Source organism: Natator depressus, chromosome 6 (assembly GCF_965152275.1).
Source record: "Natator depressus isolate rNatDep1 chromosome 6, rNatDep2.hap1, whole genome shotgun sequence".
In the NCBI taxonomy this organism is placed as follows: Eukaryota; Metazoa; Chordata; order Testudines; family Cheloniidae; genus Natator; species Natator depressus.
The window spans coordinates 89,612,862-89,625,669 of record NC_134239.1 but is presented as its reverse complement, the minus strand read 5'-3'; positions in this window follow the sequence as shown (position 1 = coordinate 89,625,669).

Genomic DNA, 12,808 nt, shown 5'->3' with positions numbered 1-12,808 from the left:
CCAGCCAGGGCTTTGTCAAGCCTGACCTTAAAAACTTCTAAGAAAGGAGATTCCACCACGTCCCTAGGTAACGCATTCCAGTGTTTAACCACCCTCCTAGTGAAAAAGTTTTTCCTAATATCCAACCTAAATCTCCCCCACTGCAACTTGAGACCATTACTCCTTGTTCTGTCATCTGCTACTACTGTCTAGATCCATCCTCTTTGGAACCCCCTTTCAGGTAGTTGAAAGCAGCTATCAAATCCCCCCTCAGTCTTCTCTTCCGTAGACTAAACATCCCCAGTTCCCTCAGCCTCTCTTCATAACTCATGTGTTCCAGTCCCCTAATCATTTTTGTTGCCCTCCGCTGGACTCTTTCCAATTTTTCCACATCCTTCTTGTAGCGTGGGGCCCAAAACTGGACACAGTACTCCAGATGATGCCTCACCAGTGTCGAATAGAGGGGAACGATCACGTCCCTCCATCTGCTGGCAATGCCCCTACTTATACATCCCAAAATGCCATTGGCCTTCCAGAGTGCCTCCTGGAACAGCTGTGCGACAGCTACAACTCCCTGGGCTACTTCCCCCTGGCCTCCTCCCAACACCTTCTTTATCCTCACCATGGGACCTTCCTCCTGGTGTCTGATAATGCTTGAACACCTCAGTCCTCCAACAGTCCGCGTTCTCACTCTCAGCTCCTAGTGCCTCATGCTCCCAGCTCCTCACACACGCAACACAAACTGAAGTGAGCTCCTTTTTAAACCCAGGTGCCCTGATTAGCCTGCCTTAATTGATTCTAGCAGCTTCTTGATTGGCTGCAGGTGTTCTAATCAGCCTGTCTTAATTGTCTCCAGAAGTTTCCTGATTGTTCTGGAACCTTCCCTGTTACCTTACCCAGGGAAAAGGGACCTACTGAGCCTGGGGCTAATATATCTGCCTTCTATTACTCTCCTGTAGCCATCTGGCCCGACCCTGTCACAGAAGCAACAATGACTTTATAGCCTCTGCAAGTGGTGATTGAAGGGGGGAGGGGAGGGTGCTTAGCTTACAGGAAAGTAGAGTGAACCTGGGGTGTGGGGCGTTCCATCAAGGAGAAACAAACAGAACTTTCACACCATAGCCTGGCCATTCCTGAAACTGGTTTTCAACACATCTCTGATGCGCACCGCGCCATCCTGTACTCTTCTAACTGCCCTGGTGTCTGGCTGCGCGTAATCAGTGGCCAGGCGATTTGACTCAACCTCCCACCCCGCCATAAATGTCTCCCCCTTACTCTCACAGATATTGTGGAGCGCACAGCAAGCAGTAATAACAATGGGAATATTGGTTTCGCTGAGGTCTAAATGACTCAGTAAATTGCGCCAGCGCACTTTTAAACACCCAAATGCACATTCTACCACCATTCTGCACTTGCTCAGCCTGTAGTTGAACAGCTCCTGACTACTGTCCAAGCTACCTGTGTATGGCTTCATAAGCCATGGCATTAAGGGGTAGGCTGGGTCCCCAAGGATAACTATAGGCATTTCAACATCCCAAATGGTTATTTTCTGGTTTGGAAAGTAAGTCCCTTGCTGCAGCTGTTGAAACAGACCAGAGTTCCTGAAGATGCGAGCGTCATGAACCTTTCCCGGCCATCCCACGTTGATGTTGGTGAAACGTCCCTTGTGATCCACCAGTGCTTGCAGCACCATTGAAAAGTACCCCTTTTGGTTTATGTACTCACTGCCTTGGTGCTCCGGTGCCAAGATAAGGATATGGGTTCCGTCTATCGCCCCACCACAGTTAGGGAATCCCATTGCAGCAAAACCATCCACTATGAGCTGCACATTTCCCAGAGTCACTACCCTTGATAACAACAGCTCAGTGATTGCATTGGCTACTTGCATCACAGCAGCCCCCACAGTAGATTTGCCCACTCCAAATTGATTCCCGACTGACTGGTAGCTGTCTGGCGTTGCAAGCTTCCACAGGGCTATCGCCACTCACTTCTCAACTGTGAGGGCTGCTCTCATCTTGGTATTCTTGCACTTCAGGGCAGGGGAAAGCAAGTCACAAAGTTCCATGAAAGTGCCCTTACACCTGTGAAAGTTTCGCAGCCACTGGGAATCATCCCAGACCTGCAACACTATGCGGTCCCACCAGTCTGTGCTTGTTCCCCGGGCCCAGAATTGGCATTCCACGCCATGAACCTGCCCAATTGACACCATGATGTGCATATTTCAGGGGCCCCTACTCTGTGAGAAGTCTATGTCCATGTCCTCATCACTCTCATCACCACACTGCAGTCGCCTCCTCCTCACCTGGTTTCGCTTTTCTTGCAGGTTATGTTTCTGCATATACTGCTGGATAATGCGCGCGGTGTTTATAGTGCTCATAATTGCCGTGGTGATCTGAGCGGGCTTCATGTTCCCAGTGCTATGACGTCTGCGCTGAAAAAAGGCACAAAACGATTGTCTGCCGTTGCTCTGACGGAGGGAGGGGTGACTGACAACATGGCGTATAGGGTTGGCTTACATGGAATTAAAATCAACAAAGGGGGTGACTTTGCATCAAGGAGAAACAGAATGGCCCCCTCAAGGGTAGAACTCAAAACCCTGGGTTTAGCAGGCCGTTGATTTCACGGAGGGAGGGAGGGGGGAGAAAATGAATACAAATGAATACAAAACAAATCTGGTCTATTTCTTGTTTTGATCCACTTCATATATCTTTATACATCTTGCTGGCAGCAGATGGTGCAGTACGACTGCTGGCCATCATCATCTCCTGGATGCTCGGCAGAAGACAGTGCAGTACGGCTGCCGGCAGGACTGAATCTCTATGAGATGAAACTTAAAAAGGGAAATGACCTGGCTGAGTCACTTCCATGTCTGCCCAGGCGCCCCTGACCGACCTCACCAAGGTCGGCTAAAAGAGCACCATGGAGTACGGCGACAATGGCTACCAGTCATACTGCACTGTCTGCTGCCAAAAGGCAATGAGCTGCTGCTGTGTAGCAATGCAGTGCCATGTCTGCCAACACCCAGGAGACATACGGTGACGGTGAGCTGAGCGGGCTCCATGCTTGCCATGCTATGGCGTCTGCACAGGTAACCCAGGAAAAAGGCGTGAAACAATTGTCTGCTGTTGCTTTCATGGAGGGAGGGAGAGAAGGGGGGGGCCTGACGATATGTAACCAGAACCACCCGTGATAATGTTTTTGCCCCATCAGGCATTGGAATCTCTACCCAGAATTCAAATGGGCGGCGGAGACTGCGGGAACTGTGGGATAGCTACCCACAGTGCAATGCTCCAGAAGTCGATGGCTGCCTCAGTACTGTGGACGCACTCCGCCAACTAAATGCACTTAGAGCATTTGTGTGGGGACACACACAATCGACTGTATAAAAATGCTTTCTACAAAACCGACTTCTATAAATTCGACCTAATTTCGTAGTGTAGACATATCTTTAGTAGCCTCACAAGAGTCTACCATCAATGCAATTTTCTTGTGTGGACAAGCCCCAGGTTTAACAGTGTACACCACTGTGAGACCCAGACTCTGAGTCTCTCTTAAAGCATGTTGCTTTAATGAAATTTGCGGGGGGTGGGGTGGGGTGATGGCAATGCTGCCACTGCATGGCTGAAAAAGTAGGTTTGACAGAAGTGAGTTCTGAAGAGGGATTTGAAAGAAGAGTGTGTGTATCTGGTACACTTAGGGTGACCGATATTATTGAGACTGTCCCAATATGAGGGGTTTGGTCTTATATGGGCAACATATTTCCCCACCCCACCCCCAATTTTTCACACTTGCTATCTGGTCACCCAAGGCACACTGGGCCAAGGAAGGCATTCCAAGCACAGGGGACAGCATGGAAAAGGCTCATTAAGAGCAGAGGAAAGGAAGGATACAATGTGGGTAGTTATCTGATGTATATAATGAAGGAGACAATAAGGAATGTGATAAGACACCATACAGAGGAAGTGAGGGCGGCACTGAGCAAAGTCAAGGCGGCAAGGAGATGCTTTAAACATAACTCAGCAGCTGAGTTTCATTATCTGTACACACCTGACCGGAGAAGCAGCATTGAAATGCAAATAGCAAGCATCTGCTGTGCTGCAAAACAGTGAGTTTGTGCATGAGTGTGGTGGGGGCAGCTCCATCCTCGATATTCCAGGGGCATAATGCCATACAGTGCATCATGCTCTTCACTGCTACATGAGCGTGCCGTGAAAAAGCCTAGCATGGGTTGTATATGGGAATGGGCATGGGGAAGGCTGCTGAGAAAAGCATAACTCAGAGCTCCCCCAATTTCACAACTTCACCTGATCACTGCATTGATGGACATTTGGCAAACACGGCAATTTCCTTCACTTTGTTTTAGTGGAGGAAAATCTATAACAACAAATAAATGAATAAATCATCGTGAGGACAGCAATGACCAGGACTGCAGGAATAGCAAGCACATCTGCAGCCCAGTGCACAACAGATACCTGTGTTCCACCAATTCTCTGAACTTGGAGGTCTCCCACTCAAGGGCTGACCAGGCTTCAACCTGCCTAGTCAGAGATCTGCCCAGAGCACAGCCCATGGCAGTAACTTTTGCTATGGTATCACTCACGTCCCACAAGCCAAGATAGCAATTACAGGAATCAAACCCAGATTCTCCTGCACACTCAAATATTATAACAAAACCAAAAACCACACAACACACAACTTATCTGGCTGGGTAACCAGTTGTTAAGATCAGCCATTACTCAGATATTACAGAGAAACCAGGAAGCTAGGATGCCAGGTTTTATATTTAGACAGGATCAGGCCTAATCAGATTAATAAGACCTTTTAAAAAAAAATTCTAAGCATAGAGCTACTATCCCTCCGATGAATGCATCCAATGAAGTGAGCTGTAGCTCACAAAAGCTTATGCTCAAATAAATTTATTAGTCTCTAAGGTGCCACAAGTACTCCTTTTCTTTATCCCTCCAACGGCAATTCACTTAGACACTTAGCCCTGGTCTACATTAGGAGTTGAGGTCGAATTTAGTAGCGCTAAATCGATTTAACCCTGCACCCGTCCACATGACGAAGCCCTTTTTTTCGACTTAAAGGGCTCTTAAAATTGATTTCCTTACTCCACCCCCGACAAGGGGATTAGCACTTAAATCGGCCTTGCCGGGTCGAATTTGGGGTACTGTGGATGCAATTAGATGGTATTGGCCTCCGGGAGCTATCCCAGAGTGCTCTATTGTGACCGCTCTGGACAGCACTCTCAACTCAGATGCACTGGCCAGGTAGACAGGAAAAGGCCCACAAACTTTTGAATTTCAATTTCCTGTTTGCATGGTCACCTGCAGCTTGCCACGCTGGCCAGAGCTCATCAGCAGAGGTGACCATGAAGAGCTCATCAGCAGAGGTGACCATGATGGAGTTCCAGAATCGCAAAAGAGCTCCAGCATGGACCAGACGGGAGGTACGGGATCTGATCACTGTATGGGGAGAGGAATCCGTGCTATCAGAACTCCGTTCCAGTTTTCGAAATGCCAAAACATTTGTCAAAATCTCCCAGGGCATGAAGGACAGAGGCCATAACAGGGACCCAAAGCAATGCCGTGAGAAACTTAAGGAGTTGAGGCAAGCCTACCAGAAAACCAGAGAGGCAAACGGCCGCTCCAGGTCAGAGCCCCAAACATGCCGCTTCTATGATGAGCTGCATGCCATTTTAGGAGGTTCAGCCACCACTACCCCAGCCATGTTGTTTGACTCCTTCAATGGAGATGGAGGCAACACGGAAGCAGGTTTTGGGGATGAGGAAGATGATGATGATGAAGTTGTAGATAGCTCACAGCAAGCAAGCAGAGAAACCGGTTTTCCCGACAGCCAGGAACCGTTTCTCACCCTGGACCTGGAGCCAGTACCCCCCGAACCCACCCAAGGCTGCCTCCCAGACCCGCCAGGCGGAGAAGGGACCTCTGGTGAGTGTACCTTTTAAAATACTATACATGGTTTAAAAGCAAGCATGTTTAATGATTAATTTCCCCTGGCATTTGCGGCTCTTCTGGATGTATTCCCAAAGCCTTTGCAGAAGGTTTCTGGGGAGGGCAGCCTTATTCCGTCCACCATGGTAGGACACTTTACCACACCAGGCCAGTAGCACGTACTTGGGAATCATTGTAGAACAAAGCATTGCAGTGTATGTTTGCTGGCATTCAAACAACATCCGTTCTTTATCTCTCTGTGTTATCCTCAGGAGAGTGATATCATTCATGGTCACCTGATTGAAATAGGGTGCTTTTCTTAAGGGGACATTCAGAGGTACCCGTTCCTGCTGGGCTGTTTGCCTATGGCTGAACAGAAATGTTCCCCGCTGTTAGCGACGGGGAGGGGTGAGGGGCTAGCCATGTGGTGGGGGGAGGCAAAATGCGACCTTGGAACGAAAGCACATGTGCTGTGTAGGTAATGTTAACAGCAAGGTTTACCGTGAAAGAGTGTACCCATTGTTCTATAAAATGTGTCTTTTTAAATACCACTGTCTCTTTTTTTTTTCTCCACCAGCTGCATGTGTTTCAAGGATCACAGGATCTTCTCCTTCCCAGAGGCTAGTGAAGATTAGAAGGCGAAAAAAAATGCACTCGTGATGAAATGTTCTGTGAGCTCATGCTGTCCTCCAACACTGACAGAGCACAGACGAATGCGTGGAGGCAGACAATGTCAGAGTTCAGGAAAGCACAAAATGACCGGGAGGAGAGGTGGCGGGCTGAAGAGAGGGCTGAAGCTGAAAGGTGGCGGCAGCGTGATGAGAGGAGGCAGGATTCAATGCTGAGGCTGCTGGAGGATCAAACCACTATGCTCCAGCGTATGGTTGAGCTGCAGGAAAAGCAGCCGGAGCACAGACCGCCACTACAGCCCCTGTGTAACCAACCACCCTCCTCCCCAAGTTCCATAGCCTCCTCACCCAGACCCCCAAGAATGTGGTGGGGGGGCCTCCGGCCACCCGGCCACTCCACCCCAGAGGATTGCCCAAGCAACAGAAGGCTGGCATTCAATAAGTCTTAAACTTTTAAAGTGCTGTGTGGCCTTGTCCTTCCCTCCTCCCCCACCCCTCCTGGTGCTTCTCTCCTCCACCACCCCTCCTAGGCTACCTTGGTAGTTATCCCCCTATTTGTGTGATGAATGAATAAAGAATGCATGAATGTGAAGCAACAATGACTTTATTGCCTCTGCAAGTGGTGATCGAAGGGAGGAGTGGAGGGTGGTTAATTTACAGGGAAGTAGAGTGAACCAAGGGGCGGGGGGTTTCATCAAGGAGAAACAAAGAGAACTTTCACACCGTAGCCTGGCCAGTCATGAAACTGGTTTTCAAAGCTTCTCTGATGCGCACCGCGCCCTCCTGTGCTCTTCTAACCGCCCTGGTGTCTGGCTGTGCAAAACCAGCAGCCAGGCGATTTGCCTCAACCTCCCACCCCGCCATAAACGTCTCCCCCTTACTCTCACAGATATTGTGGAGCGCACAGCAAGCAGTAATAACAGTGGGAATATTGGTTTCACTGAGGTCTAACCGAGTCAGTAAACTACGCCAGCGCGCTTTTAAACGTCCAAATGCACATTCTACCACCATTCTGCACTTGCTCAGCCTGTAGTTGAACAGCTCCTGACTACTGTCCAGGCTGCCTGTGTATGGCTTTATGAGCCATGGTATTAAGGGTTAGGCTGGGTGAGCTGTAGCTCACGAAAGCTTATGCTCAAATAAATTGGTTAGTCTCTAAGGTGCCACAAGTACTCCTTTTCTTTTTGCGAATACAGACTAACACGGCTGTTACTCTGAAACCAAGGATAACTATAGGCATTTCAACATCCCCAACAGTTATTTTCTGGTCTGGGAATAAAGTCCGTTCCTGCAGCTTTTCAAACAGACCAGAGTTCCTGAAGATGCGAGCATCATGTACCTTTCCCAGCCATCCCATGCTGATGTTGGTGAAACATCCCTTGTGATCCACCAGTGTTTGCAGCACTATTGAAAAGTACCCCTGGCGGTTTATGTACTCGCTGGCTTGGTGCTCCGGTGCCAAGATAGGGATATGGGTTCCGTCTATGGCCCCACCACAGTTAGGGAATCCCATTGCAGCAAAGCCATCCACTATGACCTGCACATTTCCCAGGGTCACTACCCTTGATATCAGCAGATCTTTGATTGCATTGGCTACTTGCATCACAGCAGCCCCCACAGGAGGTTTGCCCACTCCAAATTGATTCCCGACTGACTGGTAGCTGTCTGGCATTGCAAGCTTCCACAGGGCTATTGCCTCTCGCTTCTCAACTGTGAGGGCTGCTCTCATCTTGGTATTCTTGTGCCTCAGGGCAGGGGAAAGCAAGTCACAAAGTTCCATGAAAGTGCTCTTACACATGCGAAAGTTTCGCAGCCACTGGGAATCGTCCCAGACCTGCAACACTATGCGGTCCCACCAGTCTGTGCTTGTTTCCTGAGCCCAGAATCGGCGTTCCACCCATGAACCTGCCCCATTAGCACCATGATGTCCACATTGCCAGGGCCCGTGCTTTGAGAGAAGTCTGTGTCCACGTCCTCATCACTCACGTCACCGCGCTGACATCACTTACTCGCCCGGTATCGCTTTGCCAGGTTCTGGTGCTGCATATACTGCTGGATAATGCGCGTGGTGTTTAATGTGCTCCTAATTGCCAAATTGATCTGAGCGGGCTCCATGCTTTCCGTTGTATGGCGTCTGCACAGAAAAAAGGTGCAGAACGATTGTCTGCCATTGCCCTGATGGAGGGAGGGGCGACTGATGACATGGCTAACAGGGTTGGCTTACAGGGAATTAAAATCAACAAAGGGGGTGACTTTGTGAGAAACTGAATGGCCCCCTCAAGGAGAGAACTCAAAACCTCAATGACAGAACTCAAAACTGGGTTTAGCAGGCCGTTGATTTCACAGAGGGAGGAGGGAGGAGAAAATGAATACAAAACAAATCTGGTCTATTTCTTGTTTTGAGCCACTTCATCTATCTTTATACATCTTGCTGGCAGCAGACTGTGCAGTACGACCGCTAGCCATCGTCAACACCTGGGTGCTTGGCAGAAGACGGTGCAGTATGACGACTAGCCATCATCTTCTGCTAGCTGGAGGTTAAAAGACAGTGCACTGCCGGTAGGACTCAATCGCCACGAGACGAAACAAGGGAAATGACCTGGCTGAGTCACTCCCATGTTTGCCCAGGTGCTCAGTTAAAAGAGCACCCAGGACTACGTCGATGACGGCTACCAGTCATTCTGCACTGTCTGCTGCTAAAAGGCAATAAACTGCTGCTGTGTAGCAATGCAGTACCACGTCTGCCAGCACCCAGGAGACATATGGTGACGGTTAGCTGAGCGGGCTCCATGCTTGCTGTGGTATGGCATCTGCACAGGTAACTCAGGAAAAAAGGCGCGAATCGATTGTCTGCCATTGCTTTCACGGAGGGAGGGAGGGAACGGGGGCCTGACGATATGTACCCAGAACCACCCGCGACAATGTTTTAGCCCCATCAGGCACTGGGATTTCTACCCAGAATTCAAATGGGCAGCGGAGACTGCGGGAACTGTGGGATAGCCACCCACAGTGCAATGCTACGGAAGTCAATCGTTGCCTCGGTACTGTGGACACACTCCACCGACTACATGCACTTAGAGCATTTGTGTGGGGACACACACAATCAACTGTATAAAAACGCTTTCTACAAAACCGACTTCTATAAATTAGACCTAATTTCGTAGTGTAGACATACCCTAGTCCCTTCCACATCTGGTATGTGCATCTGCTGCACACCACTGTGCCGGTGCCATACAGGAATGAAGGGAAGTTGCTGTGGGGACAGAAAGCTGAGGAGAGCTCACCAAACTTTTCAGATGCAATAGAAACTTGCTGGGATAATTCAGGAGAACCCCCATTCACCCACTGAACCCTTGGTTCTGAAATAAGCAAACAAAGCTTCTTGTTTCTGTCTAAAGAAAAGGAGTACTTGTGGCACCTTAGAGACTAACAAATGTAATTGAGCATAAGCTTTCGTGGGCTACAGCTCACTTCATCGGATGCATCGAAAGCTTATGCTCAAATAAATTGGTTAGTCTCTAAGGTGCCACAAGTACTCCTTTTCTTTTTGCAGATACAGACTAACATAGCTGCTACTCTGAAACTTGTTTCTGTCTTGGCATTTAGATGGGTCCCCCTCACCACAGTGTCATTCCAGGTGAGATTAAATCAACTGGGGAAAGGCTGCTGCCCAAGCTTCCTTTTAACAGGAAGTAGCTTTAATCATTCAGATTCCTTCCATGGTGTCTAGTCAATGGCTGAGCTTTAAATCAGCTCTGATTGATCAGAAGGCAAAAAAGCTTCCCCAAAATGTTTTACATGAACATCTCGAAGAAGCCATGAATGTCTGAACAGTTCTTCTTACATCCAGTAGATGTCAGCACAATGCCAGTGCTTAAGGCCCCGGATCCTTAATTCCTTAAATAGCAGCTATTCGCTATATTTCTGCCCTCAGTTCTTCATCACTGACCTCTGAATGAAAACAGGATTTATCTGTGTGTATTATGCCTCCTTCCATCCATTGCTGCTCAGAAAAATCTATTAAAAGGGGAGAACCTCTAGATCTGTTATAAAGGAGAAAAATCAGAACATACCTCTACTGAACAGATGGGACTAGGAGAATCTTTCAGAGGGACAGAGAGGAACAACCATTAGCAATTTTGATTAAAACAGGGGCAAACTGGAATGTCCCCAGATGACATCAAAATTCTCCAATTGTGACATCATAATCATCTCCACCCCAATCCACTGTGATCTCTGACAGCAGACTGTGTGTCCCAGGGCTGGATGTGGGGAGACAATACCTAAGGTGCTTTAGGAAAAGCAAGATGCTGCTCTTATGCAAAAATCCTTAGGAATACAAATAAGGGGAAAAGAAATATAGAAAAATACCCACTGGGACCAGTGACTGGCTGCTAGTGTCATGGTGAGAGCAGTTCAGATTGGAAGACATTTCCTCTGGCACACACATAAAGAACCCGGTTGGTATTTATTTGGTAGATCTTGCTGCATACAGAGCTGCTTGAAGGAATTCTTCCTACTTGCAGACAGCCACACTAGAGGCAGGCACTAGGGCTGAAGGTCCCATCATGAAGGGACTCATGTTTGTTTAGGAAGAGAGTGAGCTCTGACATCCTTTGCCATGTCCCTGTAGAGGAGATTGCTCCCTTTCACTTGTTTCCAATCTGAGTTGCAGAAATAGCCTGAAATGTTACGATTAGTGAGTCTAGCAATTCTGCAGGCTATGAAATAGAATCTCACTCCATCTGCAAGGTCTTAGATGGATACAGCCCAGTGAGAGAAATCCTGGCCTCGGGATGCAGGGAGGGTAGATCTTCAACCCTAGAGCAGGGGTTCTCAAACTTCATTTCACTGTGACCCCCTTCTGACAACAAAAATTACTACACATCCCCAGGAAGGGGAACCAAAGCCTGAGCCCCGCCATCCTGGGCGGGCGGGCAAGCCCAAGTCCCACCACCTAAGCAGGGGGGCCAAAGCCGAACCCCAAGGGTTTCAGCCCCAGGTGGGGGACCTGTAACCTGAGCCTTGCCACCCAGGGCAGCTGCCCTCGGCCCCAGGCAGTGGGGCTCGGGCTTCAGCTTTGGTCCCGGGCAGGGGGGCTTGGGCTTCAACCCTGGGCCCCAACAAGTCTAACGACAGCCCTGGCGACCCCATTAAAAAGGGGTCACAACCCAACTTGGGCTCCCAACCCACAGTTTAAGAACCACTAGCCTAGAGGTAAAACAGGCTTGGAATTTCAAAGCAGCGAAAAAGCACTAAAGTTGTGAGGATGGACAGAGATTCCCCATAAGCCAGGAGATATTTTAAATTAGTGGAGACTGCTATGGGGCCTGTGCTCTCCCACAGTAAGGAGACCGAACCTGATGGATCCCTGCCTGGGAAAGAACAAATATGGGAGCAACAGACCCACTGTATACTCCCCAATCTCTTCTAGACCAACATGCAAGGACAGCTCTAGAGATGACAGAATGAAAAAGCCAGCAGAACACTCAACAGGACCCAAAGCACTTACCAGCTGGAAGGACAGGAAGTGCAGTCTGCAACATTCACACTAAATGATCACTTTGGGGCTGCAGATCATTGTCTTTCCCAGATTTAAAGGGCCAGCTACCAGACGAGCACATTCTGGGAAAGACCCTATAAAATGGGGATCTCAAAGCAGGGCACTAATTGGGTGGGGGGTGAACAGTTCTGGTTGCTGTGTGACTGGATATAAGAAATTCCTACCTGTGTGAGATCCAGGGATTTGTAAGATGCCCTGAGACTGCCCCAGTCAAAGCCTGCTGGATTTTATATGGCTGGTATATTTACAACTGCTTTTTAGTGTATTCTGCTTTGGCATATTACATACAAACAAAATCCAGATTCCTCTGCTGCCTGCCTGGGATGTGCACTGGGCCAACCGTGCTTGCCAGTGGAAGCCCTGCCACCCTGCCTCTGCAGAGATGAGAGGGGAGCTGGAAGCAGGAGGCTGCCCTCCATTGCCTACTTCTCTCCAGATTCTAAATCAGTTCTGCTAGAATCACCATCATCTTACCCCTGTGCATGCCCCTCCCCTTGGCAGAGGAGCCCAGACTTCCACATAGACACCCCTGCATCCAGGGGAGCAGGGCTTCCCTTCTCAGCAGATCAGCAGGAACAGCAAGGTTGGGAGGCCATGTCCTTGGAAGGAGGGTTAGTGAGAAACCTCGCAGTGTTTCCTGGGCCCCTCCTGCGGCAACTTCACATGGGGGAAGGGGAGGATAG